Genomic DNA, 27,176 nt, shown 5'->3' with positions numbered 1-27,176 from the left:
TGCCTGACGAATCTGTCGGCATTCTTTGAGGATATAAAAGACAGGATAAACAAGAGAATCAGTGGATGTTGTTTACTTGGATTTTCAGAAAACATCTGACATGTTGCCACACATTAGACTGCTTAACAAGATAAGAGCCCACAGTATTATAGGAAAGATACTGACATGGCTATCATTGGATCTCCATGGCTGGTAGAAGCAAAGAGTGGGAATAAAGGGGTCCTTTTCTGATTGGCTGCTGCTGACTAGTGCTGTTCTACAGGGGTTGCCGTTTGGACCACTTCTTTACATGTTATATGTAAACCTGACCAGTAAAATAAAGGAGGGTACCAAAAGTTTTTTCTGCTATATAAAGAATAAAGAATGCAAGAGTGGATATTGGACCTTTGGAAAATGATGCTGAAGAGGTAGTAATAGGGGAGAAAGAAATGGTGGATTTGGATGGTGGAATTAATGGATTTGTGGCCAAGTTTATGGATGGTACAAAGATAGGTGTAGGGGCAGGTAGTGTTGAGGAAGCAGAGAGTCTGCAAAAGGACTCAGATTAGTGGAATGGGTAAGGAGGCAGATGGAATACAGTGTTAGAAAGTGTATGGTATTGCACTTTAGAAGAAAGAATAAAGGCATACACTATTTCCTGATTGGGGAAAAAAAAATCCAAAAATCAGAGGTGCAAAGGAACTTAGGAGTCCTTGAGCAGGATTCCCTCAAGGTTAACTTGCAGGTTGAGCTGGTGGTAAGGAAGGCAGGCAAACACTTTGTACAATGTTAGCTTTCATTTTGAGAGGACCAAAATATAAAAGCAAGGATATAACACTGAGGTTTTAAACAAATTGGTCAGTTCAAACTTGTAGTGTCATGAGTAGAATGATTCTGGGAATGAAAGGGTTATTGTATGTATGAAGAGTGTTTGATTGCTCTGGGCATGTACTCGCTGGAGTTTAAAAGAATAGGGGTTGGGAAATCTCAATGAAGGCTAGCAAATATTTAACGACCTAGATAGAATGGATGTGGAGAGGACATTTTCTAGAGTGGGTAAATGTAGGACCAGAGGGCTTAGAATAAAGAGGTATATCCATTTAGAGCAGATGAGGAGGAATTTCTTTAGCCTCTGTGGTGAATCTTTTGTTAATTCATCATCATGGATGGCTGTGGAGTCATTGAGTATACTTAAAGCAGAGGTTGATATGCTCCTAATTAGTCAGGGTATCCAAGATAATGGGGAGAAGGCAAGAGAGGATTAATAAATCAGCCATGATGGAATGGCAGGGCAGACTCAATAAGCCAAATAGCCTAATTCTGCTCCTATATCTTGTGTATAAGATTAGAGCTTTGCAACCAGTAGATAAACTGAATTTATTTGAAAGCTCTGCATCCTATTTAAAAAGTGTTAGAGCCTGAAGCCAAAATTAAATTCACACACAAGCAGTACTATAATTGTCAGGTTTAAGAAGGCTATGTTCTTGAATTCCTGAAATTATTTATCTACAGTGAGATTAATTGACTTTATTGTCTCAATTCCAAGAGCACAATTAAGCATTAACATTTGTATGAGCAATAGCTCTCTATTGCCAGCTGTTTTACTGTCAGATTCAAATAGAGGTAATATTTCAACAGAGAATAAACTAATGGATCTATTTCTCACAAGACCTTTCGTTGCTGGAATGTGGAAGGTGTTGGCAATCCAGGAATTTGAGTCATTTTGAGTTACTAGTACCACATTATTTGGCAAATACACTTACTGCGTACCAGGTTCACTGACATGATCCCTTCCCAGTTAAAATATAATATTTTAAATTGCTAAGACAGTAAAACGCAAACATTGGAAACCTAAAATATTGCAAACAGCCATGAACAATTTGTAATTTTCCATAGTTATTAAATTGTAATAATTTTAGGGTTCCTTGGAGTTAGGACAAGGATTCCCAATCTTCTTTTTAATGCTATGGACCAATACCATTAAGCAAGGAGTCCAAGGACCCCAGGTTGTGAAAGTAAGCAATTAATGCATGATATGAACAAAAGGATTGTCAGTATATTTTTATTTGACTTGATTCTTTCCAATGGAAAATTCTAGATCTGAAAACCACATTTTCAGATTTTTCTTTTTTAAATACCAGATTCCATTAATGCAATTTTATTTAGTAATGTACAGACCATCAACATATTCAGCATCTTCTGAACTGCCAGCATCTGAAGTGGGCTGCCCAGATAGGTCACATATGATAAGCATACAGATAACAGTATAGAAGGCAACCTGCACACAGCTAAGGACAAGCATCACCACAGTGAGCCTTCCATAAAATGGTAACTCATTCATGTGTCAACATTCCAAGGCTTATACTTTAAACACTAGTAAAAGCAGTTCATGAAGTTGGAGAAATAAGGCAAAAATCAGCACAAATTGGAAACAGAACAAATAAAATAGATTAAAAGGCACTCCAATAGCAGGCTATTTAAACTCAATTAAATAATTCAAGCACAGCTTTCTTGAATTATATATTGTATCACTAAATTTAACTGTCGAATTGACAAAAAGCTCAAGAGTGAAATGGAGTTCAAAAAATCCAAAAATTCCAAGGTCCTGCAAAATGAATCAAAAGAAACTTGAAAAGGAAGACATCAAACCAAAATTGTAATTAGTGAAGCTGAAAATGCAATTTTCAAATAATAAATTGCAAAATATATTTGAATACATATTTATATTTTGATAGAAATTTATGAAGGAGCTTTCAAGGACACTATGGATTCAATTTAAAAAGGTAAAATGTCACTTCTAGAGAATTAAAAACAGTAACTTATGAAGTATAGAATACTTGGTATTTAAAGGGAAAAGAGGGATTATGAAAAATGGGTTAGTAAGATCAAGTATAAAGTCTCAAGGCACCTCATAAGAACATTATAGTCAAGAGGGTAACAAGGGCCATTAGGGACCAAAGAAACAGCATAAATGGAGACTTGAGTCAAAGATGAGATCTTAAATAAACACTCATATTCACTGTGCAGAGGATATATTATAGCTGAAGAAATCCAGGAAGGAGGGAGGGCAATAGAAATGCAAAGTGAATTACTAATGCAAAAGAAGAGATGTGAAATGTTTTATTGGGCATAATGATGGATACACTCCAAATCCTAGTGAAATGTATTCCAAGTTGCTATGGGAAGCAAGAAAGGAGATTGCTTTGGCTCTAATAGAAGTTTTTAAAATCTTCTCTGGTTACAGAAGATGTGTTAGATGACTGGTACTTCTCTTTATGAAGTGTGGTAGGGTAAACCAGGTAATTAAAGGCCAATTATTCTAATAACAGTGGGAAGAAAATTATTGGAAACAATTCTGAGCAACAGCATTAATCCATATTCAAAGAGGCATGGACTTCCAGCAAGACTTTGTTCAGGAAAAGATTCTCTGAACAACCAAATTGATTTTTCCAGAAGTGACTAAGTACATATTTACATTAATTCCATTTCCCAATATTTGACCATAGCTTTCCATACCATAGAATTTCAAGTGATGTCTAAGTACTCTATAAAACAAGACAGAGATGCAAGATGCTGGAGTCCAGAGGGGGAGAAAAAAAATATACGGAGGAACACAACAGGTTAAGTAGCATCTGTGAGCGGAAAGAAATGTCAACGTTTTGGGTTGAAACACTGTATCAGGACCAAGATTAGAGAAGTGAAACAGCCAGTATGTTAAGCGAGTTTGGAATGGTGAGACAGGGGCCCTGAGGTAATTGGTGCACTGCAGTAGAGTGAAGAATGATAGGCAGATCTAGCCAGGTGAGGGACAAGGATGAGTGGAATGGGGAGTAGAGACTGGTAGATGATAGATGAAGGCAGAATGGACCAAGTTGCTGATGATGGTGGTTGCGGGGGGGGGGCGGGGGAGAAATGCAGTGTGAAGGTAAGGTCAGTTACAAGGGTGATGAGCAGGAATACAAAGGCCACTAATTCTTTAAAGGAAAGTAATAATGAGAACAATGTGGGGGAGAGATGACACTAAGGAGGAACTAAAACCAGATGGGAAACAGGGTGGGGGGGGGCAGTGGATGAAATGTGTGGGTGCTGGGTAGATGGAACCAGGAGGTGAAGCAGTAAGTGTGAAAATTAGTCATGGGGCTGGAGGGGTCAAACATGGGAGGACTGAGGCGACAGATGGGCGCAGGATTTAGAAGAGAGTAAGGGCAAGAAACACAAGGCAAGAGTTACCTGAAATGGGAAAATTCAATGTTCATACCTTCGGGCTGTGGACTATCCACGGATTGGAAAGCAAGGTATTGTTCACATAGCTTGCATAGCTCACAACCTGATGATATGAACATTGAATTTTCCAATTGCATGTAACCCTCACCTCCAGTATGTTTTCCTCCTAGCCTGCCACTCCTTCCACCTTCTAATCCTCCTCCAGTCCTCCCATTTTTAATCCCTTTCCCATTACTCCTTCTAGCTCCCCTCTATTCCCATTTTCATGCTCCTCCTGGTTCTATCTACCCACTACCTACACATTTCACTCGCCTGTACCACTCCCTCCCTCATTTGACCTTCACTTCTACCAATCATCAACATCCTTACTTGTCAGATTACAGCACTGCTACCTTTGTGTTACCTCCTAGTGGGCACCATTTTCACTCTGAGTAACTCATTTTCCAAGGTTATCTGCAATTTCTCCTTCTGTCTTACTAACAGATCAATATTCTTCTATAGCCAAAGTCTTTACAATCAACAATACTACCAGTCTTTCTAATCACAACTCCAATATTCTTGATTTTTTAAAAACCATGCTGTGACATAATGCTGCACAAAAAACGCACATGAAGTTCCAACTTCTAGTGAATGTCCATGTGGAGTTTGCATGTTCTCCTGTGCCAGTGTGGGCTTCATCTGGGTGTTCCAGTTTCTTGACCCATTCCAGAAAAAATATGTACCCATTGACATGCTGATTGACTGGCATATATTCCACCCAATTTGTAGGCAAGCGATAGAGTCTGGCGGGAGCTGATAGGAATGTGGGGAGGATAAAATAGGTTTGGGTATGATTAGTGTATAAATAGGTGCTTGATTAATGTGAAAAAAATAGCATAGACTGTGGCCCAAAAGGCACATTTTACTGCTACTTGGGGCTGCAAATGACTGTCCATCAACCTATTTTGCTTCCTGTTCATGGAACATGATTACCCACTGGCATTAGATGATCCTGTAAACCATAATCCTATTCCTATAGGCCTCATGCTGGTGTCATCTGTTGCAGGAGGGGAGATGCCAGAGGCAGTGTGGCATGGTATACACACTGGATTGGTGGTAGGTCCCTCTCACTGGTGCTGCTCTCCAGCGGTTGCTCGGTGAAGACAAAAAGGACTGTGTGTGCTTATTCCTCTGTGGACTGTTCTTGCCAACAACATCCATGCTTCATCAATCTACGGAACATGTCACTTAGGGATGGGCTATATTATATTTTGAGTGACTATGTTTACTGTTATCTTATATGTGCTATATGTGCTTTGTGCTGTGTTTGACTGTTGGTACTGTGTTCAGCACCTTGGTCCCAGAGGAACATTGTTTTGACTGGCTGTATTCATGGGCATTCGTTGATGGTTGAATGACAATTAAACTTAAATTTGAAATCAATGTCCAGCAATACCACTAGCAATAGCTTGAGATGTTCAAAACCACGAACTTAAGCAAAAAATTATGGAAACACTCAGCAGTTTAGGATACCTCCATAGAAAGAAAGTTAATGTTTTAAGTCAATAATCTTTCATCCAAACTGTTCTGAAGAAAGGAGCATTTTTGACTTGAAACACTAAGGCTGTTTTTCCTTCCACAGATACTGCATGAACTGCTTAGTATTTCTAGCGTTGTTTGTTTCTGTTCCAATTTCCGTAGTTTTTATTTTGAATTTAAAGCTTTAACTCTGCGATAAGTAGGCCTGCCTACAGGAAGACGGCATGCAATCCTTATTAGGAAGTGCAAAATTACAGATGACTAAATTTTTCATGGCACTGATATGGAGAAACTCAGCTGATCAACAAATGAGAGTTCAATATTCTTAACAGTGTTGTTGGGTAATGAGATATAAAAATCTAATGCATGGCAGGTCGATTTAGCCAATAAAGCCAAGTCTTAAAACCATTTATACTACAAATGTAATTCATTTTGAAAGGATAATTACTGTCAATTACACACTATAGAAAATCTTGAAATTGGAATTCACATAGCAGAAAAACGGGATGAACTGATGAGCCCTGATAAAGGGTCTCGGCCTGAAATGTCGACTGTATTCTTTTCCCTAGATGCTGCCTGGCCTGCTGAGTTCTCCTGCCCCCCAACTATTTGGGATTTCCAGCAAATAATACCCTAATATTAGACTTAAGTCTGTCTGTAGGCAGCAATATTAAGCAGACTGAAGTTGCCTTCCAAAGATGATGCATAAGGGGAGACGGAAGGAAAAAGTTGCTAATAACTTTCGGGAAAATACCTTGTTTCCTTAACTGATGAAACTGCTTCAATAAAATAACTGTTGCTCTAATTTAAATGAACAACAAGTTACTTCAATAAACTATGTGGTAACATGGAACAGTACTGCAAAGGTCAGAAATAGGCCCTTTGGCCCATGATGTCTACACCAACCACAATGCAAATGAAACTGCTTACACACGAACTATATCCCCTTCATATCAGTGTATTTGTCTAAATCCTTCTTTAACACTGCCATCATGCCTGCTTCCATCAGCACCCCGACAGCACATTCCAGACACCTACTACTCTAGGAGGCTGAGGATACAACCCATAAGTTTGCATCCTCAACCCCCGAGTCTAATTCCTGTTCACCAATGACTGTGTGGCCAGATTCTGCTCCAACTCCATTGACAAGTTTACAGATGATACCACCAATGAATCAGAGTACAGGAAAGAGACAGAGTGCTTAGTCAGTGTCATCACAACAACATTTCCTTCAGCGTCAGCGAAACAAAAGAGCCAGTCATTGACTTCACGGGGGTGGGGGAGCAGTGCACATGCTTCTTTCTTCATCAATGGTGTTGATGTTGAAAGCTTCAGGTTCCCAGGAATGAATATCAAAAGCCTGTATTGATCTAACCAGACACCATAAGCCATAGGAGCAGAATTAAGCCATTCAGCCCATCAAACCTGCCCCACCATTCGATCATGGCTGATTTATTATACCTCTCACCCCATTCGCTTGACTTCTCCCCATAACATGACACCTTTACTAATCAAGAACCCCTCAATCTCTGCTTTAAATATACCCAATGGCATAACCTTCATAGCTGTCTGTGCAATGAATTTCATAGATTCACCACTATCTGGCTAAAAAAGATTCCTTTTCCTCAGTTCTAAAGGGATATCTTGAAATCCTGAGGCTGTGCCCTCTGGTCACGACTCTCCCACTACTGGAACATAACATGGTCAAGAAAGCTCACCAATGCCCCTACTTCCTTAGGAGGCTGAAGAAATTTGGCACGTCCCTATTGACCAATTTTTATCCATGCACCAGGGAAAGCATTCTATCTGGATGCATCATAGCTCAGTATGGCAATTGCAATTTTGAATCCAATCTACCATGTTACCATAGATCTTATGCACCTTAATCTCTGAGTCAGCCTATCATGAGGTACCTCATCCAATACCATGCTAAAATCATGTAGACAACATCCACTGCCTTACATTCATCATCTTCATCACCTCCTCAAAAACAAACCTCAAGTTTGCATGACATAACATGCCCCATACAAAGCTATGCTGACTATCCCTAATAAGGGCATTATTTTCCAAATGTGAGTTAATCCTATTCTGAAGATTCCTCTCTAGAAGCTTCCCTACAACTTAAGGGGAGTTCATTAACCTGTAATTTTTCTGTATAATTTCTATTGCTTTTCATACATAAAGGATCAGACAATGATTACTCTCCAGTCTTCTGGAATCTTGCCAGTGGGTAGGTAGGATATAAAGACCTTTGTCAAGACCCCAGCTATATCCTCTCTTGCCTCTCTTCAAAAATGAGCCAGACATTTGGCAATTTAAATTTTTACACTGAATACAAATCAAAAGAATCCTTATTTTGAAACATGTTTTGTTTTGCTTCTTGCATGCTATTTTTCCTGCTTTTCAAAACTTTGAGTGTTAAAGTTTCAGAAAGCACCAAAGACTGCGCCTTGGAAATAGGCAACCACATACCAGCAACTTAGCAACAGCACTTTGCTTTCCTTTGATCCTTTACCCAGCTCTGAATTTTAAAACCTATTCAAGAAAGACATTGTGAAAGTCACTTCTGTAATAGGGCAAGTACTGCAATACAAATTGCCAATTTGAGGCATCTTGGTTCCAACTTCATGATAATGGTTGCATGCAGCTCTCAAGGTATTTTGATGCTTTGGTGCTGGAAGACGACAACAATAAGTGTCTTTGCTACTTTAAAGACAAACCATCAACATTAAGGCATAAATAATAATTCAGTAGATAAAGAACGTTGAGGACAATAAAACATTTCAGCCAAAAACTATTACAAACCTATATTATTGTGATCCCATTAATCTTCTAAAATGATTGCTTATATTAAACTATAATCAATCCAGCCCCAATCCCATCTATCCAAAATAATCAACAAATTGTATATCAAATGTGTAGCACAAAGAGAAGTCACCAGTCCAACTAATTCAATACAGTATTTATGCTCCACATAAGTCTCCTCTCATTGCCTGAACAAATAAGCCCACCGCAGCAGTCTACCAGATTCAGCTCACAGCTGCCTTTCACTCAGAAGATTGGCATTATGCCATGTCTTGTTCCAACGACTGCATCATGATGCAGATTTTAAGATTCCTGTTTGAATTTATCCACTGTTACACAATTAAGCAAGCTTTTAGCTTTCTATTCTGCTCTCAGCAAATGTCAAAGGTTGGCCCAGTTAGTCAAATCCTTTCGTAACCTCAAATGCCCTTACGTGGTTGAGCAGCCATGTCACATTCCAAAATGAACCGCAAATAATGCAAGGGAGCCGTAATACAGAATCAATCTGAAAGAAACAAATCCTACTTTGTCAGAAAGCAAAGTTACAATTAATTTACTTCCCATCAATCACCATTCTATTGAACAGGTGAGTTAAACTGGACTAGTAATAGTGGAAAAATAAATGTACAATAAGTCCCTAGGTTTTGACAGAGTTCTGTTCCTGATAACTTTTCATAATCCAAACTGATCGCAAGTCAGAAATGATTAAAAACAGTGGAAGGAAGTGAGTTGGGAAGAGAAGGTACACAATTGTACTAGGTTGTTCCCAACACGCAGAAGATTATTGCAGCCACACAGAAGGCACCAAATTCATCCCCATCCATCCCATAGGTCCCCTAATTCCTTGTTCACATGCACTGTATATCCATAAGTCAGGCATTTATAACCTGAGGAGGATCGGCATCAAGCACACTGTATTTCAGGCCTTGTCTTTTGGCATTTCATCCTTTTTCAATTTCTAAGCATTTAATTTAAAAAACTTAAAATACTTTGAATAACTGCTTTAACCATTGTTGCCCATTAAATCTTAATTAACAGAGACTTATGGAGAAGAGGAGTTATAAGCCATGTTGCCCCTCTCTCATTACAGGCAATGTGAGATTGCTGGGTAATAAAATGGACGAGTTGACAGCGCTAGCCAGGAGTCAGAACATTTCGGGAGTGCAGTGTTATGTGTTTTACTGAAACATGGCTGCACGAGGACATATCCGACCAAAACATTTCCATAAAGGGCTTTCAGACCGTTTGGGCTGACCGGAAGCGCACTGAGAGCGGTAAGCGTAAAGGAGGGGGGGTTTGCTGTTCTGGTTAACAACAGATGGTGCAATCCTGGTCATATTACGATCAAGGAATATGTTTGTAGCCTGGATATTGAACTTTTTGCTGTTGGACTCCGGCCATATTATTTGCCAAGGGAAATCTCATATGCAATTGTGGTTGTTGTGTACATCCCTCCCTCTGCCAACCCGATGTCGGTATGTAACATCATTTACACCGTTGGGCACAGGAGTACATTCAGCCAGACTCATTCCACCGGGATGCAGCACTGAGCGCCATGGGAAGTCTTCCTGCCTGTGGCCATCAAACTTTGCAGCTCCTCCCTTGGAGGGCCGGACACCCTGGGCCAATGGGCTGGTCCTGAACTTATTTTTGTCTGGCATGGTTTACATATTATTATTTGATTGTCTGTGGTTTTCTATTGCTATGTTTGTACTCTGTTCTTGGTTGGTGCAGCTGTAACGAAACCCAGTTTTCCTCCGGATCAATGAAGTATGTCTATCTATCTATCTGCAAGAGCCTCTCTGGATCTATAACTGTATTTAAAACTTACATGAAATTTTAAAAAAACACAGCCCATAAAGTGCATCTCCTATACAGAGTATGTTAAAGGCTTTACTCATTTTATTTCTCAAACTTTTTCTTTTACATATTCAAAAAAATGTAAATTACTAACATTCCGGTATGGTGGCTGAATTCCCATTCAATTCTAACCCTTCAGGACTGCTGGCCCAGTTTCTGACTGAGGCAGGCATCATCTCTTACATACATCTCAGGGAATTCAGGATCAGAGTGATTTCCTGAACTTGGTTAAATTACCTGGATTGACCAAAGAGGAGATTCAGCACCTTCTTTAAAAGAAAAAAGGATTAGATTTTGAATTTTTTACATCTAAGGTCATGCAGTTGTGTGTAAATGCAGATTTTCACATGTGATATACTACTGAAAAGGGTCTTTGTCTACTAAAGTTTGTGCATTTGCATGTATGCCTTTTATTATTTCACCAGCAGCAGCACAGAAGGCACCATGCCAATGTAATATTGGATCAATTACACTCAATCATTATTATGCAATCTCCAACACCATTTCTTATTGGGTAGTCATCTAATTTGTGTTTGAAATATTTGATCAATACAACACCAATTATATTCAATGAAAATCTGAAGTGGAGAAAATAATCAGATTCTTACAATTTCATTTCAAACTCAGCAGTTCCATGCAAATCTACGAAATTTGAACAATTTCCTCATTTCACCATTTCCTCAAATCTACAAGTTTTCTAAAGTTGAGGAAATGGTGAGAGTTCAGGAAAAGCAATGGAGGAACTCTGGCTATGATTATATAAACAGGAGTGTAAGGAGGATAGCCCCGCTCACTTAGATGAATGAGTATAGCAAGTAGAAGCAGAGCACAGATGACCGTCTAAGGCTGCAGTTCAAGGATGATGAGCAGGAATAATACACCAACACAAAATTAATTCTCACCTCCATTTTCATCATTATAGTAAGACCAAAAATCTAGCAGGTGAGACTGAATCTAATTGGAGAGATTTGAAGTTAGAATTGTTGGAAGGGAGCCAGTTTTGGGAGATGACACCAGTACTGCAGGAATAGGAGACTGAAAGCTGCTTGATAGTGAGTGAGAGGGTGAAGGCTGGGTACTTAGTGTTGGCAGAGGTTTTAGAAGGGAAAAGACTGGTGAGAAAACCATTTCACTAACTAGTAAAACACTTGCCATATCTTTGCAAATTTAAACAGTGAATTACACTCAACTGGGCCATCAGTTAATCGGGACAGCTGCTCATCTGAGACCTCTGTTAAAGAACAAAAACCCAATCGAGAATATAGTCAGGTTTTCTTCGTTTATTTGGGACACCATGCCACTTAATTGGGACAGGAGACTGCTGCTGAATAGATTTTATCTGGTGTAAGTTGCATGCTCTTGTGTGGCCGCTAGACACTACTTCATATTTAGAGCAAACAGTTTTTAAAATAGCGTCAGCTGTGCGCATTTGTGTTCAAAAAGCAGTAATTTTTTTTAGAATAACTGATAGTTGTCAAGTATTAGCAGTAAGACAATTTGGAACTGTTTTGTTCATTGTGGTTCAAGCATTCAGCCTTTTTGATGCCAGAAACAGCTGGGAGTGAAAATGAAACTTTCAGTACTTCAGGTTAGAAACTATGAAAAATTTGAAGGTATTGACAATCATCTTGAATGTTATAATGAAAATGAAGATTTGGAGAATGCAGTCATTAAAGTATTGTATGAAGGTAGTCCATTATCTGCACTGATTTTATTCATTTCATGATGGTTGCCCGTCAAATCCAATGATAACAGGAAACCTGTGCAGGAGTGTTTTTAAAATGGAAAAGCTATTGCACTGGGCAGTACCATCCTCCCAACATCAGAAGTCTGAGACTGGTGGTATGAGGTCTTCCTTGGTGTAGTGGATGACCATGACTACTACTGCGCCTCATGCCTTTCGTTCTCCATGGAGCACTGCAGAACTGTGATCCTAGACACTGGATCTCATCTGCCCAGTCCACCAGAATTGACTTCATTTACTATCAATCAGAAGAACATGGCAGTATACAGTGAATTAATTCCTCCCTTGATAATTTTTATGAACTAGTACAGTTTTAAAGTACAGTAGAAGCATTGGGAGTGTTCTAATTTGTTTTACATTTCATTTAAATATATAAACTGTTACTCAGTTAAATAGTAGTTTCTCTTTTTTTCTTTACCCTTTTAACAATTTCCATAAAACTTCAGGTAATTGGGCTGTCGCTCAAATGGACCAAAATGTAGTAGTCCTGATGTGTCTCAATTCAGCGTAATCCACTGTACATGCTAAATCTAAAGAAGTTGCCAGCCAAACTATGGTTTAAACCAAGTATGCAAAATATTTGTACTTTGTCTCCATTATCAAGTCTCTCCTTCACAGATAATGAAAACTGATACTGTATTCAGATTTTCCTGAAATCACAGGACAGCCAAAGAAAACACATTTAAGCCATTTTAGTGTGCCAACGTCACCATTAATAATTTACTCCACATTGTCCTGTCTTTTTAAATTAGATTGCAGCCACCGGTCCTGGAGTTCTGTCACTCATTTCTTACTGGTTCTCACCATTGAAGAAGTAATACACAATGCAAGATTAAAAGAAAATCTTGACCTGATGCTGCCCATTAATTGAAAGATTATTTTACGTGGGGCTGTGGTGTCTTTTCCGTGCTGTTACTGTACTCTCCCCCATGACATCTTACACAGAATTTCCCTAAAGATTGTTTTCCTTGAGCTGCTAATTGCCCAACTTGGTCAAACCTTGTCCTCTCCACTTAAGAAAATTAACAAAGCATGTTTTTTTTGTATTTTGGTGATCAAATTTTTCTAACAGAATTTTTACCATAGAATATTGAGTGAAAACTTTGCCTGTATGGAAGGACTTCAGTAATGTGAGGAGAGATTAGATAGGGTGGGCTTGATTTCTCTGGAGTGCAGGAGGCTGAGGGATAACCTGATAGAAGACGATTAGAAGCATAGATAGTATAATTAATCAGAATCTTTTTCTTATGGTAGGTGTATCAAAAACAAGAGGACTTAGGTTTAAGGTAAGAGGAAAGATAAAGGGGAACCAGAGGACATTTCTCCCCCCCTATGCAAAGGGTGATTGGCCCAGATAGACTGCTTCTATTAGATTCTTGTTGTGATAGTTGACCTTGAGAAATTACTTCAATGATGCCCTGCAGCTGAGGCAAGTGACCTGCAATAGCCACAACCATCTTCATTTATGCAAGCTATAATTCCAACCATTTACATGAGAAACTCTGTAGATGCTAGAAATCCAAAGTGACATACACAAAATGTTGGAGGAACAGGTCAGGCAGCATCTACTGAAAGAGTGAACAATCAATGTTTTGGGCCAAGACGCTTCTTCAGGATGGGCAGGGGAAGGTGCTTGAATTAAAAGTTTGGGGGGGGGCGGAGGTGACTAGCTGAAAGGTGATAGGTGAAGCCAGGCGGATGGGAAAGGTCTAAGGCTAGAAAAGAAAGAATCTGATAGGAGAGAAGAGTGGACAACATGAGAAAGGGAAGGAGGTGGGGATCCAGGGGAAGTAATATGCAGGTAAGAAGTAAAAGGTCAGAGTGGGGAATAGAGGAATAGGGGAAATTTTGGTCACTGGAAAGACAAATCAATATTCATACCATCAGGTTTGAGGGTGCCCAGGTATTGCTCCTCCACTCTGAGGGTGGCCTCATCTTGATACAATAGGAGGCCAGGGATTGATACGTCAGAACGGGAATGGGAATGAAGATGTTTGGCCACCAGGAAGTCCCGCTTGTGGTGGGTGGTGCGGAGGTGTTCAAGGAAGCACCCCCTTTGATGCTGATTGACTTCAGTGTTATTATGGCTCTTTGATACCACACTTAATCAAATGCTTCCTCAATTACAAGGACGGTTACTCTCACTTCCTGTCTAGAATTCAGTTTTGCTCTACATTTTGATAATACTGTTTCCATCATTTTTCTGGTCATTGATAAAAGCTGTTGCATTAGTCCTTTGGATTGGTCCTGTTTTTGATGACCAGGAGTTGCCTAAAGCTAAGTGAACACATATGCAAACTACAAGGCTATTCATGCAGAAAATGGCTGCACACCCAAGTTGGTGCGGTCTTTCATTGATTCTATTAAGGTTATTACACAATTATGGATTTATTTATGGTTATTATATTAATCACAGATTTATTTGAGTATGCCTGCAAGCAAACAAATGTCAGGATTGTATATGGTGACACATGTGCATTTTAATAAATTTACTTTGAACTGGGATTTACTTTGAAATATTTCAAAGGAGTTCTGAGCATTTGTGAACAGTGATCACAGTCAGTGCTTATACATCATTCTGACCTATCCCTGAAAAAGACCAAATCAGATCCACAACTTGCAAGATAATTTCTGATCATCAATTTATTGAATATTGTTGAATAGGAGAATTAAGATATTTTCAGGATGACCTTTTGAATTTAAGCTGTACTTTGCCAATGTGTTGCTCCCATTCAAACAATTATTTTGAAAACCGTGTCTTCATGCTTTCTCAGTTCTATGAAGAAGTCCATCCAAAAAGAACCCAGTCCTGGACAATGCAATGAAAAATGAAGCAAACAGCAAAATACCGCAATGTCAAAACTGTCAGCTATTGTAGTTGTGGGTAATTTTGTTTACTATATAATCTAAGCTGCAAACAAAATATACTGTTGGAAATGGAAGTGCAACATGCAGTCTACAAGAACTGGGCACCACGATCCAGCTGCCAACTTCCTACATCCATTGCTGTTCCACCTCTACTCTACCAGTATTCAATTTGCAGAAATACAAGTCGGTAGCACTTCCTTACTTGATTGCTGGATGGCAAGACACTTGAGACAGGCTTACTGACAGAAAGATATTCCATTGCACTAACAGGAAGAGTGCCCATTGCATATGGTTCTTGCATCACTTTGCTGGTGTTGCTCATTATCCTTGCCAATCTGCAGGTCTAAATTTTGCTGCTCTGCAAAGTTATTCATACTGCCAAATGCCGCAATGTTTCCGATACCCTTAAAGAGTTGTTCATCTGTTGAGGTAGCTGAAGTACATCTTCAAGTGTGTCAATAGCTTCTCTGATCATATATTTGGTTGTGATATTGCATTCAATGTAGCAGTGCAAGACTTAATTAGTAATATTTCTGATTGTACCACCGGTCATGCTTGTCCCATTAAGGGGCAAATGCAAACAACCCGAGGTGCTTAGACACATACAGGGAAAAGCATTATGGCAGTTCCCCGGTAATATCATGACCATGCAAAGCAACATTTTCCTGCATTTGCACACATCTGGACATTGATTACATTTGAAGTATTTGCAATTCACAATTAAGCTCAAGCACGTGGGATGTAGGGTGTTTTGGCAAACGGACCCAAAACTGGCTTGGTGATAGGAGGCAGAGTGTGGTGCTGGACAGTTGTTTTCCTGAACAGAATTCTGTAATCAGTGGTGTACTGCAGGGATGGCTACCAATGACATATTTTTGCTGATGATACGAAGATTGGCGGATCTGTAGATAGTGAGGCTGGTTGCCCAAGACAGGGAGACATAGATCAGCTGTAAAGTTGGGCAGAGCAGGGGCAGATGGAATTTAATACAAGTGTAAAGAAATGTGTTTTTGGTTATCTAATACTGATAAGACATATACAGTAAAAAGCAGAGACCACAGAAGAACTGATGTACAGGAGGGCCCTTATAGCTCCCTGAAAATGGCGACACAGGTGGATAGGGTAACGGAGATGTTTAGCTTGTTCACCTTCCTAGCTAGGGTACAGAGTGAAAAAGCTGGGACATCATATTGCAGCTGCTATGAAATACAGAGGTTAGGCTGCACTTGGAATAGTGTGTGCAGTTCTGGTAACCACTCTATAGAGGGATGTGGTACTGCTAGAAAAGAATGCAGAAGAGATTCACCAGAGTTGCCCAGAATGCAAAGATTTAGTTAGAAGAAGAGACTGGATAAGGTGGGATTGTTCTCACTGGAACAGAGGATCTTAGAGAGATTTATTAAAATTAGGCCAAATAGTAATTGTGGAGACACGAGAAACTTCAGGTGCAGGAATCTGGAGCAATGAACAATCTGCTGTAGGAACTTAGAGTCAAGCAGCATCTGTGGAGAGGCACAGTGGTGGGAGAAATTGTCAACATTTTGGGTTGAGATGGTTGTCCACACAGAGAGTGGTAGGCATTTGGAACAAGCTGCTAGAGGAGATGATTAAAAACAAGGACTATCACAGGATTTAAAAAGCATTTGAACAGTTACATGGAGGAAAAAAGGAGTAGAGGAACACAAGCAAGATGCAGGAAAATGGGATTAACAGATAGAAATCTCAGTTTAATTGGATAAATGGGACCTGTTTTTCTGTTGTACAATTCTACGACTAGAAGCCTGGCTGATCTGGGGTGAACAGACAGCAATGCGAGTAACACTCATCCAGAACCTCTGGGAAACTAGACAGAGGCAGGAGCACAAGTACTTGCACATTCTGACTACTGCCAAATAAGGTATGCTCATATACTTGCAAGCCCTGGCTAACAAGCCATTAATCACCTGATATTCATCTGCTGACTAGAAAATCTTTGATAAATGTTCATAAGAACCCCGACAGGACACACTAAGCCATCAGACTCAATACCCACAGCCTGGACTGACACCAACCTACTGCCCTCTACTGTGCATATTGTCTTGTTTATTATTTATTGTAATGCCTGCACTGTTTTGTGCACTTTATGCAGTCCTGGGTAGGTCTGTAGTCAAGTGTAGCTTTTGTGTTGTTCATGTAGCACCATGGTCCTGAAAAACATTGTCTCATTTTTACTACGTACTGTACCAGCAGTTATGGTCGAAATGACAATAAAATGTGACTTGACTTGATTAAAAAAGTGGTGTGGGGAAGAGGTGTGTATATCTGCATGTGTCATCACTTTTAAATTATGATGAATACATAGCCACATAACTGTACTTCTCAAAAGCTCCAAATGACGACTATCACCTGCCATATCAACCTGAGCCACTCAAAGCCAAAACACTCCAACACGTCAGATGAACTTGCAGAAACACCTGCAGCACACACGATCAGAACTATGTGACACCCTGAAGCCGCTCCCTTCTCTACAAGTCTCTCTGGTGAGTGGCCCCGGTATGAGGATCCTGCTCTGGTGTTGCTCATCCAAGTCCCAAGCCAAGGCAGCTTTGGCATTGAATGCCCCAGTGTGATTCAGAAAGCCTTCAAAATCTGTAAAATGTAAACTGTAAGCAAAAGGTCTTGTGAATAAACTCTTTCACCACACTCTATTATGAAGCTGGTGTAAATATTGCTTTTTTTTGCAAAAGAAGTATTTCCATAGGTTTTAACCACTGCTTTTAAATCTGCGTCTTCGGCTTGCACTTAATGGTGATTTACAGTGGGCCCAAGAAATCCCTGCAACTAAATATGTTTATATCTCCCTCCACAGAGTGATTACCACATGTAAACAAGAATCTGCCTTTCCCAAGAGCTCTGCAAACAACTGATGCAATCCACCCAAGTTAAATGCAGAAGCAGTCTAGTTGGAAGCAGCTTCCCATAACTTTTTCCACTCACACCAAAACCCACACGCTCTCAGATTAAAGTTTCTTCCACAGTCTATAACAGTCATAATTGATTACATAATCTTTTGATGCTTTTTACATTTTAAACTAATATCTTGCTTTCTTAAAAATTAACTTGAAGGATATTAACACAGCTAACATAAGCTCTACATTAGCCCCTATAACTGAATGTAGTAATGTATTATAGACCGCTGTGCAGTCAAGTTACTTTCCATTATTTTGTGTTTGATGTTTTAGTTCTCTTTCAAACCAGCTTCAGTATATCTATGCAATTTTTACCTTTCTACTAGCACTCCAAGGCATTTTCCCTGAGCGACTGATGGCATGCAGACCAGAGATTGACAGATATCTGTACAATATGGCATGCAGACTCAACTCTTACTCATATCAAAGAAGTGGGAATTGAAAGTAAAATATCACAATGGAAAGGGGATGTGGCCTCAATTTTTTTGTCACTTCACTCAGCATAAATGTGATGAAGGAGGAAAATAGAACCTTAGGAAAAAAGAAATCAAAGATAACTGTTGCGGAGAATATATACTCTAGAGTACATTAGATTGGAGTGGATCTATGAGAAAGCTGTAATATGGTGTTGACATGAAGATGGATGGTCAATTATACTTAAGGTCAAGTAGTCAAAGATGGGCATCAGGCAGTGACTTCAATTTGATGTTGACAAGAATGGTATTGGTATTGCAGGTATGCCCCCAACAAAACAGCAAACAACAAAGCGCACCAGGACTTTGAAAAGACAAAAGCATAAAGAGGAAAGAAAAATAAATTAATGAATAAGTTTCTCAAGGAAGATTTGACCAGAACCTGAAGCACAGGACCTCAATCATTAAGCAGAATACATGCATCATTAAAGAATGTAATGTGGTCTGTTAGAACAGTCAAATTTAAAATCATTCTATTGCTACTGGATTAGATAATTGAGAAAATTGTGGTAAATGAGAGAACATTGTGAGGAAAGGGGTTATGATAGCATTCTACAAAAGGATTCTAAGAGTTTAGCAATGACAAGATGGAGTGAGACAAATGCAACAGGATTGGCATTGATGGAACACAAATGAAAAAAATGAAGAGTGCAGTGAATCAGAAAAGGCAATTTAAGATATTTGGCTACAAAGGTGTGCAGCTTGCTATTATCCCAACTGTTCAGGGCAATCTTAGAGCATCAGCATCACTTCTCAACATAGAGACGGCGGCAAACATTCCTCTTCTTTACTTCCAAAGTTACTCATCCACCCAAAATAAAATGGAAGCTATTCTAAGAATTCAGAATAATTTTCTTGGAAGACTAATATTAACAGATGTCTAGGTGAATCATTAAATCAAATATAGAAAATAATGATAAAATCTGGAATGTTATGATATACACTATATTATGTCTTGTTTAAGAATAACTTAGGATTCATGTTTGAAAAACTATAGCTGGCAACATTCTAGGAGATGGTAATAGTCCACTGGTGTTGTCTCAGAAGAAGTGTGACAAACTTACCATTTGCAGATATAATTTGCATTTCAGCATACTCCTGGTGATGTGAGGATGGTTGAGCAATGCACTGATAACGAAAAAAATGCCTGGCAATAATGTTTTTAAGTAATGCAGTTGGAGTGAAGGTGCAGCCTGAAGCAATCTAATGGTGATCGACACCACTTACCATCATAGCAAGTCTGCCATCCGGATTTAAAGCCACAGAAGTGAGGGGACACTAAAGCAAGATAACAATTGTTAAAAATGGAAGTCATTATGGAGATAGTCAGTGAGAGAAATATGTTAAATTGGATTAAAGTCAGAATCCCCTTGGAGGAAGTTGAGAGGTGGATTGTTGTGTGTACACTGAATGGAGGAAGAATTGATCTAATTGATGCATTATCCGACATTCTTTATTTTTCATTTTTTTAAATGTTGCTCTTGACTTCAATGTCTAATTTTCAGTCTCCCTTCTTCTAATTATCTGGTTTTACTTACTGTAGGCCCTTCAAGCCGCGCCACCCAGCATCCCCAGATTTAACCCTAGCCTAATCACGAGACAACTTAAAATGACCCATTAACCTACCAACCAGCAAGTCTTTGGACTGTGGGAAGAAACCGGAGCACCCGGAGTAAATCCACGTGGTCCCGGTGAGAATGTACAAACTCCTTACAGACAGCAGTGGGAATAGGAATTGTTATTTCAGAACAACACTGTCCTCATTGATGACACTTGTCTCAATGCTGTCAACAAGTTTTGTTAGCCGGGCAGCATGATGACATCCTCAGCTTCTCTGGATGTAGAGGTTGAGTCAAGAACCAGAAAAGCCTGCTTTGCCTTTGGTCAGCTGAAAGATCGAGTTTGGTCACAGAACATCAGGTTGGCCACCAAGTGCAAGGTATACAGCGCCAATTGTCATATCAACCTTGTTATATGGATGTGAGACATGGTGCCCATATCGGAGACACTTACGCCAGCTTGACCAACTGTAGCAGCGTCTCCTACGTTCTCTGATGAAGATCACCTGGCGAGACAAGTTCTCCAATATCGAGGTCTTCTCTCGAGCCGGAATGCCAGCAGTTTCAACCTTGGTGATGTCAGTCCAACTGCGCTGGGCAGGACATGTTGTCAGAATGCCTGACGGAAGACTGCCCAAGGACATCTTGTACGGCCAGCTGTCCAGTGGTACCCGAAAACGAGGAGGCCAGCGACTACAGTACAAGGATGCTCGGCACAAGAGCCTCAAAAAAGCTGACATTGCCCCATCAACATGGGAGGATCTGGCTTAAGATCGCTCACAGTGGAGGGACGCCATCAGAAAAAGTGAGGACACTGCTGAGAACAAGTTCAACGAGGCAACAGAGGAAAGGCACAGGAAGTGCCATAATGGAGCTTTTGCCCCTGCTGCCCCTCTAGGCCTCACCTGTCAGGTATGTGGCAAGCAGTGCCTGTCAAGGATTGGCCTGTACAGCCATTCCAGGATGCACATATCAAACCCACTAACTGACTGAAAGGAACTATCATCATCCTATGGGATGGATAGCCAGAGAGAGATCCATCTATATACCTGGAAAATGCCAGATTCTGATATTGCCTGCAAGACATAAGATGAAAAAATATAAGTAGTTGAAATAAAAGAAAATGTGTTAAATGAGAGTCTTTGAGATTCCTTTGAATTCTGCAATGCAACTTTGCAATTTCACTATTTTTCAGGACGCTGTTTTAGCCAAGCAACTATTGCACATTTTACAATTTTTATTCCAGGTTGCCAGATCCCTTTGACAGTTAATAAAGGCTTATCCATCATGTTTTCCAATTGCTCAGCCTGTATTTTTGTGCATTCTCTTTAGATTAATGTAATACTTTCACATGCCGAAACACTGCATAAAAGCCAAAACATGTAAATGGTTCAAGATAAACCTCTGAATCTTTGGAGACTGTAACAACATATCACCGCCTCTCAATACAAACATAAAGATGTTATGGACTAACAATAATTGTTTCTTTTTGAGATTGTTGGGGTAAGTTTGGAAAAACTCAGAGGCCAGAGAATCAAACTTTTTTAAAAAATGGACAATTTCATTTGCCCTAGGCCTCAGGTGTGTACTGACAAAAGTGTTGACCTCTCCATGGACTATCTCAAGTTCAGCCATATCACTGTTGACTAATAGTTGAACAACTTGTGGGATCTAATCGGAAGCCTTGCCATGTGCAACAGAGCTTCTGAACTATCAAACATGAAGAAAGGATATTAAAGAATAAATGGACTTTAAAGCAAATATTGCTATGGCAGCTGAAGAAGGTAATATCATGAAAACCCAACACAATGTGATCTAGAATGTAAAGAAATCTCCTGAAAGTTCTGGCCAGAAAAAGACAGTACCCTAACACGAAAGACTTTGGTTAAAGATCTGGTGCTGAAAACTGAAGCCATTAGAAATCACTGAAAGCTAAAAGTTTGGGACAAGAAGCCTGAACCATATTGAAACATGTAGTGAGAACATTCTTTTATTAAATAGTAGATTGTTGTGCTATAATGTTGTTGCCTTTACATGTTAGGTTTCAGCCTCAGCTGAAAGAAACAATCGACGCTGTTCAGCACACAATACCCGACCTACAAACATCCTCACACAATTGCTGCATCAACAGAAATGGCAAAAATGCTTGTGAATTTCATCCACAACAATAGGCTGTAATGACTTCAGTCTGTAGTCAGAAAACCACAGCAAAGAACTAGAACCCAAACTGTATTGGTGAAACCAGTTCTGTTTTCATTTCAATGGCCTTCATGTATATTATCGCCAGTTTCACGCAGTTCTTCAATGGCCAACAAAAAGTGACCTTCTGACAGCCTGCAGATCCAAGGTTGAGATCAGCAAGGGAAACAATTTCAGTGGCAATTTGCAATGGTAACAAAAAGATCACAATAATTTAGCTCTATATTCAGTCAATGAGGAACAGGGCTGTCTCATGTCACAACAAATAACGATAACAGACAGACTTTCAAACTGATGAATAATCAGTGTATTGACATGTTATCAGATAGCCTGCACAGCATAATTTACACACCAAACACCTACCCAGATAATCTCAGATGGATGCTATTGACAGAAAGCAAATCATACTGAATACCTAGATAATCTGGCAAAATTCTTCAGATATTAGGATAATGCAGTGCAAAGGACAACACAATTGACAAGGTACATATCATTGTGACAAACTAGGAAAACACAAGAAGCCAGGATCAGTAGGCCACTTGGCCCCTCAAACCTATCCCACCATTCAATACAATTATGACTGATCTTTGTGGGCCTCAGCTCTTCTGTGCCACTTCCCCAATACTCTTGATTTTTCAAATATTTAACTATTTCCTAATATTTCTAATAATTTGGCCTTTGCAACCTACCCCTCAGTTTTAAATAGCTAGCTGTTTATATTGTAGTTACAGTAGGTCTTTGTTTATAATTTTCCAACCAGTGGAAACATCCTAACATCTTGCTTATCAAGCCCCTTTAGGATCTTATATGGTTGAATAAGGTGACCTCCCAATCTTCTGATATCCAAGGAATACAAATCTAAACTGCTCAGCCTCTCTTCCCAACCAAAGAATCAGCCTGGTGGATTTCCTTTGGACTGCCCCTAATTTTACTATTGCTTATTATTTATTTATATATAAAATTTATTTATTTATTTATTTATTTATTTTACACAAGCGTGTACCAAAACTGCACAGTATTCCAGGCAGAACAATACCAGTACCACATACAACTGTAACAAGATTTCCTTATTCTTAAATTCCAACTCCTTTGCAATCATTGGTCACAATCGCCGAGAAGAGCAAATCCATTGCTGATACAGTTTTAATGCATTCTATGTACCTTTTGAATACAAGAACATTGGTAAAGCACTACCAACCCCAAAATATCCAATGCAACTGAGCCCACAGTCACCACTCACCACTGCAGACATAAGATCAATCTTCCAGAGACTGAACACATGGGGAGCATCCAGCCCAGAAACTGCTCTTGGCCATGTCCTTAGATCCTGCAAGTTCAACTGGCAGAGGTATTTGGAGACATTTTTAACCTCTCCCTGCTTCAGTCTGATGTTCCCAAATCCTTTAAGATCACTATCCTCCCAGTGCCCAAAAAAACAAGGTAATGTGATTTAATGACCACCATCCAGTATCATGAAGTGCTTCACAAGGTGGTCATGGTATGCATTAAGTCCAGCCTCCCAGACAATCCTGACTCACTGCAAATTGAGTACTGCCAAAACTGGTCTACAAAAGATACCATCTCCCTGGCTCTATGCTCCTCTCTGGAGCATTGGGACAGTAATACACCTATTGTTTATTGACTACAGCTCTGCTTTCAATACTATAATTCTAAGCAAATTCACACCAAATTCTGAAAACTGGGAGTTAACGTCTCCCTCTGCAACTAGATCCTAGACTTCCTGACCAACACACTGCAATCAACAAGGCCAGGGGGCATTGCCATCCCAAGGGCCGGGCAGTGCCTCCTCCACAACTATTCTCACCACTGGTGCTCCACAAGGTTGCATTCTCAGCCTCCTACCCTACTGCCTATATATTCACCATTGTGTGGGCAGATTCTGCTCTAACACAAGTTTGCAGATGATACCGCATATTGGGCCATATCTCAAATAACAAAGAGTCAGACTAGAAGAAAGATATAGAAAGCTTAGTAACCTTTCCCTCAATGTCAACAAATTAAATACCTGGCTATTGACTTCAGGAAGAGGGGTGGGGAGCTGCACATGCTCCTTATCTACCATCAACAGTGAGACTTGAGATTTTCATGTTCATTCCTAGGAATATCACCAATGGCCTGTCCAAGTCCAACCACATAGACACCCCAAATGAGAAAGTTCTCCAATGTCTACTTCCTCAGACAGCTAAAGAAATTTGACATGTTCCCATCAACCCATACCAATATTTAACAATGCACTATAGAAAACTTCTATCTGGATGCATCAGACTTGGCATGGCAACTGCTCAGTGCATGAAACTGGACAGGGCACACACAGGACATCACTGATTCCAGCCTCCTCTCCATGTTCTCCATTTATACTTCATGCTGCCTCAGCATCAAAGATCCCACCAAAAAAAAGAGAGAGAGCTCTGCGGGCATTTGGTGTCATTCGGCGGCCCAATCAGTGGCAGGAACAGCGCACAGTGAGGAGGTTACTCACAGGTCGGCGGTACTTGTTTAAAGAGGTTCATGGGTGTTCGGTGTCATTCCAGTGGCCCAGTCAGCAGCAGGAGCAGTGCAGAGAGGAGTAAATAAAAGTACAGAAGGGACAAGCAGAGCGGCTATTGTTGGGAGTGGGCCAGTGGTGAGAGTGCGGGTATCAGGCTTTGGCTCTAAGTACATTGTCCATTAAGTTTCTGTAAGTTTCCCTATTTTACTGTGTCAGGGATACTGAGTGTAGTCCGAATGGCCATTGTGTGTTCTTCATACACACAACAGCCCATTGGAGTCCTGAGAGACCCAAGAGAGTGAGGAGATCATCTACCAGAGTTACAGGGGAGTAGTCACCTCTAAGCTGCAGGAGGCGGGTAGCTGGGTGACTGTCAGAGGAATGGAGCGGTGAATAGGCAGTTTGCACAGAGCACCCCTGTGGCCATTCCTCTCAATAATAAGTATAACGTTTTGGATACAGTTGTGGGGCATGATCTCCCAGGGGAATGTCACCAGGTTACTGGCACTGAGCATGGGTCTGTGGTGCAGAAGGGAAGGAGGGAGAAGAGGGGAGCGGTAGTGATAGGGAATTCAATAGTCAGAGGAGCAGACAGAAGATACTATTGACCTGAACGAGACACCTGAATGACACGTTGCCTCCCAGTTGCCAGGGATATCTCAGATTGTTTCCAAAGCATTTTGGAGGGGGAGGCAGAGTAGCCAGATATCTTAGTACATATTGCTACAAATGACATAGGAAGGAAAAGCAAAGAAGTCCTGAAAAGGGAATTTAAAGAGCTAAGCAGAAAGCTGACGAGCTGGACCTCCAGGATAGGAATTTCTGAATTGCTACCTGTTCCAAGCGCCAGTGAGATTAGAAACAGGATGACTTTCAGATAAATACATGGCTGAGAAACTAGTGCTGGGGGCAGGGATTCAGGTTCTTGGATCATTGGGATCTCCACTTGGGGGGGGGGGGTATGACCTGTATAAAAGGGACAGGTTGTACCTAAACCCAAGGGGGACCAATATTCTCATGGACCAAAATTGCAGCCAGCAGGGTGAGTACAAGTGTATTAGGGATGCAGAACCAAAAAGGGTAGCAAATACAGTACTCAAAGTGTTATATCTCAATACATGGAGTACAAGAAATAAAGTGGATGATCTTGTTGCACTTTTACAGATTGTTGAGTATGATGTTGCAGTCATCACTGAATCATGGCTGAAGGATAGTTGTAGTTGGGAGTTGAATGTCCAAGGTTACACATTGTATCAGAGGGATAGGAAAGTAGGCAGAGAGGGTGGCATTGCTCTGCTGGTAAAGAATAGCATCAAATCATTAGAAAGATGTGACATAGAACTGGAAGATGTTGATTCCTTGAGGGTTGAGTTAAGAAACTGCAAGGGTAAAAGGACCCTGATGGCAGCTATATAAAGGCCTTCCAACAATAGCTGGGATGTGGACTACATATTACAACAGGAAATAGAAAAGGTGTGTCAAAAGGGCAATGTTATGATAGTTATGGGAGATTTTAACATGTAGATCAATTGAGAACATCAGGTTGGTAATGGATCTCAAGAGAGAATTTGTTGATGCCTATGAGGTGGCTTTTTAGAGCAGTTTGTCATCGAGGCTACTAGATCAGCTATACTGGATTGAGTGTTATGTAATGAACTAGAGGCAATTCAGGAGCTTAAGGCAAAGGAACCCGTAAGAGACAGTGATCACAATATGATTTTCACCTTGAGATTTTATAGGGAGAAAGTAAAGTCTGATGTAGCAGTACTTCAGTGGAGTAAAGGAAATTACAGTGGCATGAGAGAGGAGTTGGCCAAAGTAAATTGGAAGGAGATGCTGGCAGGGATGACAGCAGAGCAGCAATGGCTTGAGTTTCTATAAAGAATGGGGAAGGTGCAGGATAGATGTATTCCAAAAACAAAGGAATACTCAAATGACAAAATAGTACAACCGTGGCTGACAAGACAAGTCAAAGCTAATGTAAAATCAAAAGAATGGACATTCAACAAAGCAAAAATTAGCGGTTGCTACATTGACGACTACATTAGTGCTGCTTCCTGCACCTACGCTGAGCTCGTCAATTTCATCAACTTTACTTCAAACTCCCACCCAGCCCTCAGATTCACTTGGTCTATCTTGGACACTTCTCTCCCCTTTCTCAATCTCTCGGTCTCCATCTCTGGAGACAGACTGTCCACTGACATCTTCAACAAGCCCACTGACTCTCATAACTACCTCGACTATACCTCTTCCCACCCTGCCACATGTAAAAATGCCATTCCCTATTTCCAGTTCCTCTGTCTCCACCGCATCTGCTCCCAGGATGAGGCCTTCCATTCCAGGACATCTCAAATGTCCTCTTTCTTTAAGGATCTTGGTTTCCCTTCTGCTGTCATCAATGATACCCTCACCCGCATCTCCTCCATTTCCCGCACTTCGGCCCTCACCCCATCCTCCCGCCACTACAACAGGGACAGAGTTCCCCTTGTC

General features: G+C 40.3%; 1 protein-coding gene and 1 long non-coding RNA gene across 3 annotated transcripts in view; one reads left to right on the top strand and one right to left on the bottom strand.

The window, feature by feature from the left end:
• LOC134342376 (3',5'-cyclic-AMP phosphodiesterase 7B-like) overlaps nucleotides 1-27,176 on the bottom strand; it is a 173,070-nt gene that overhangs the window by 103,732 nt on the left and 42,162 nt on the right. The window lies entirely within an intron of this gene.
• Nucleotides 1-27,176, top strand: part of LOC134342380 (uncharacterized) — a 62,418-nt gene that overhangs the window by 14,985 nt on the left and 20,257 nt on the right. The window contains exon 2 of the long non-coding RNA XR_010017011.1: nucleotides 9,617-9,800. This is a non-coding gene — a long non-coding RNA (uncharacterized LOC134342380). The remainder of the gene's footprint in view (nucleotides 1-9,616; nucleotides 9,801-27,176) is intronic.

The sequence above is a fragment of the Mobula hypostoma genome, chromosome 2, assembly GCF_963921235.1.
Source record: "Mobula hypostoma chromosome 2, sMobHyp1.1, whole genome shotgun sequence".
NCBI classification, from domain to species: Eukaryota; Metazoa; Chordata; class Chondrichthyes; order Myliobatiformes; family Myliobatidae; genus Mobula; species Mobula hypostoma.
Note: the sequence above shows the minus strand (reverse complement) of the source record. Positions and strands in the feature narration are given on the sequence as shown.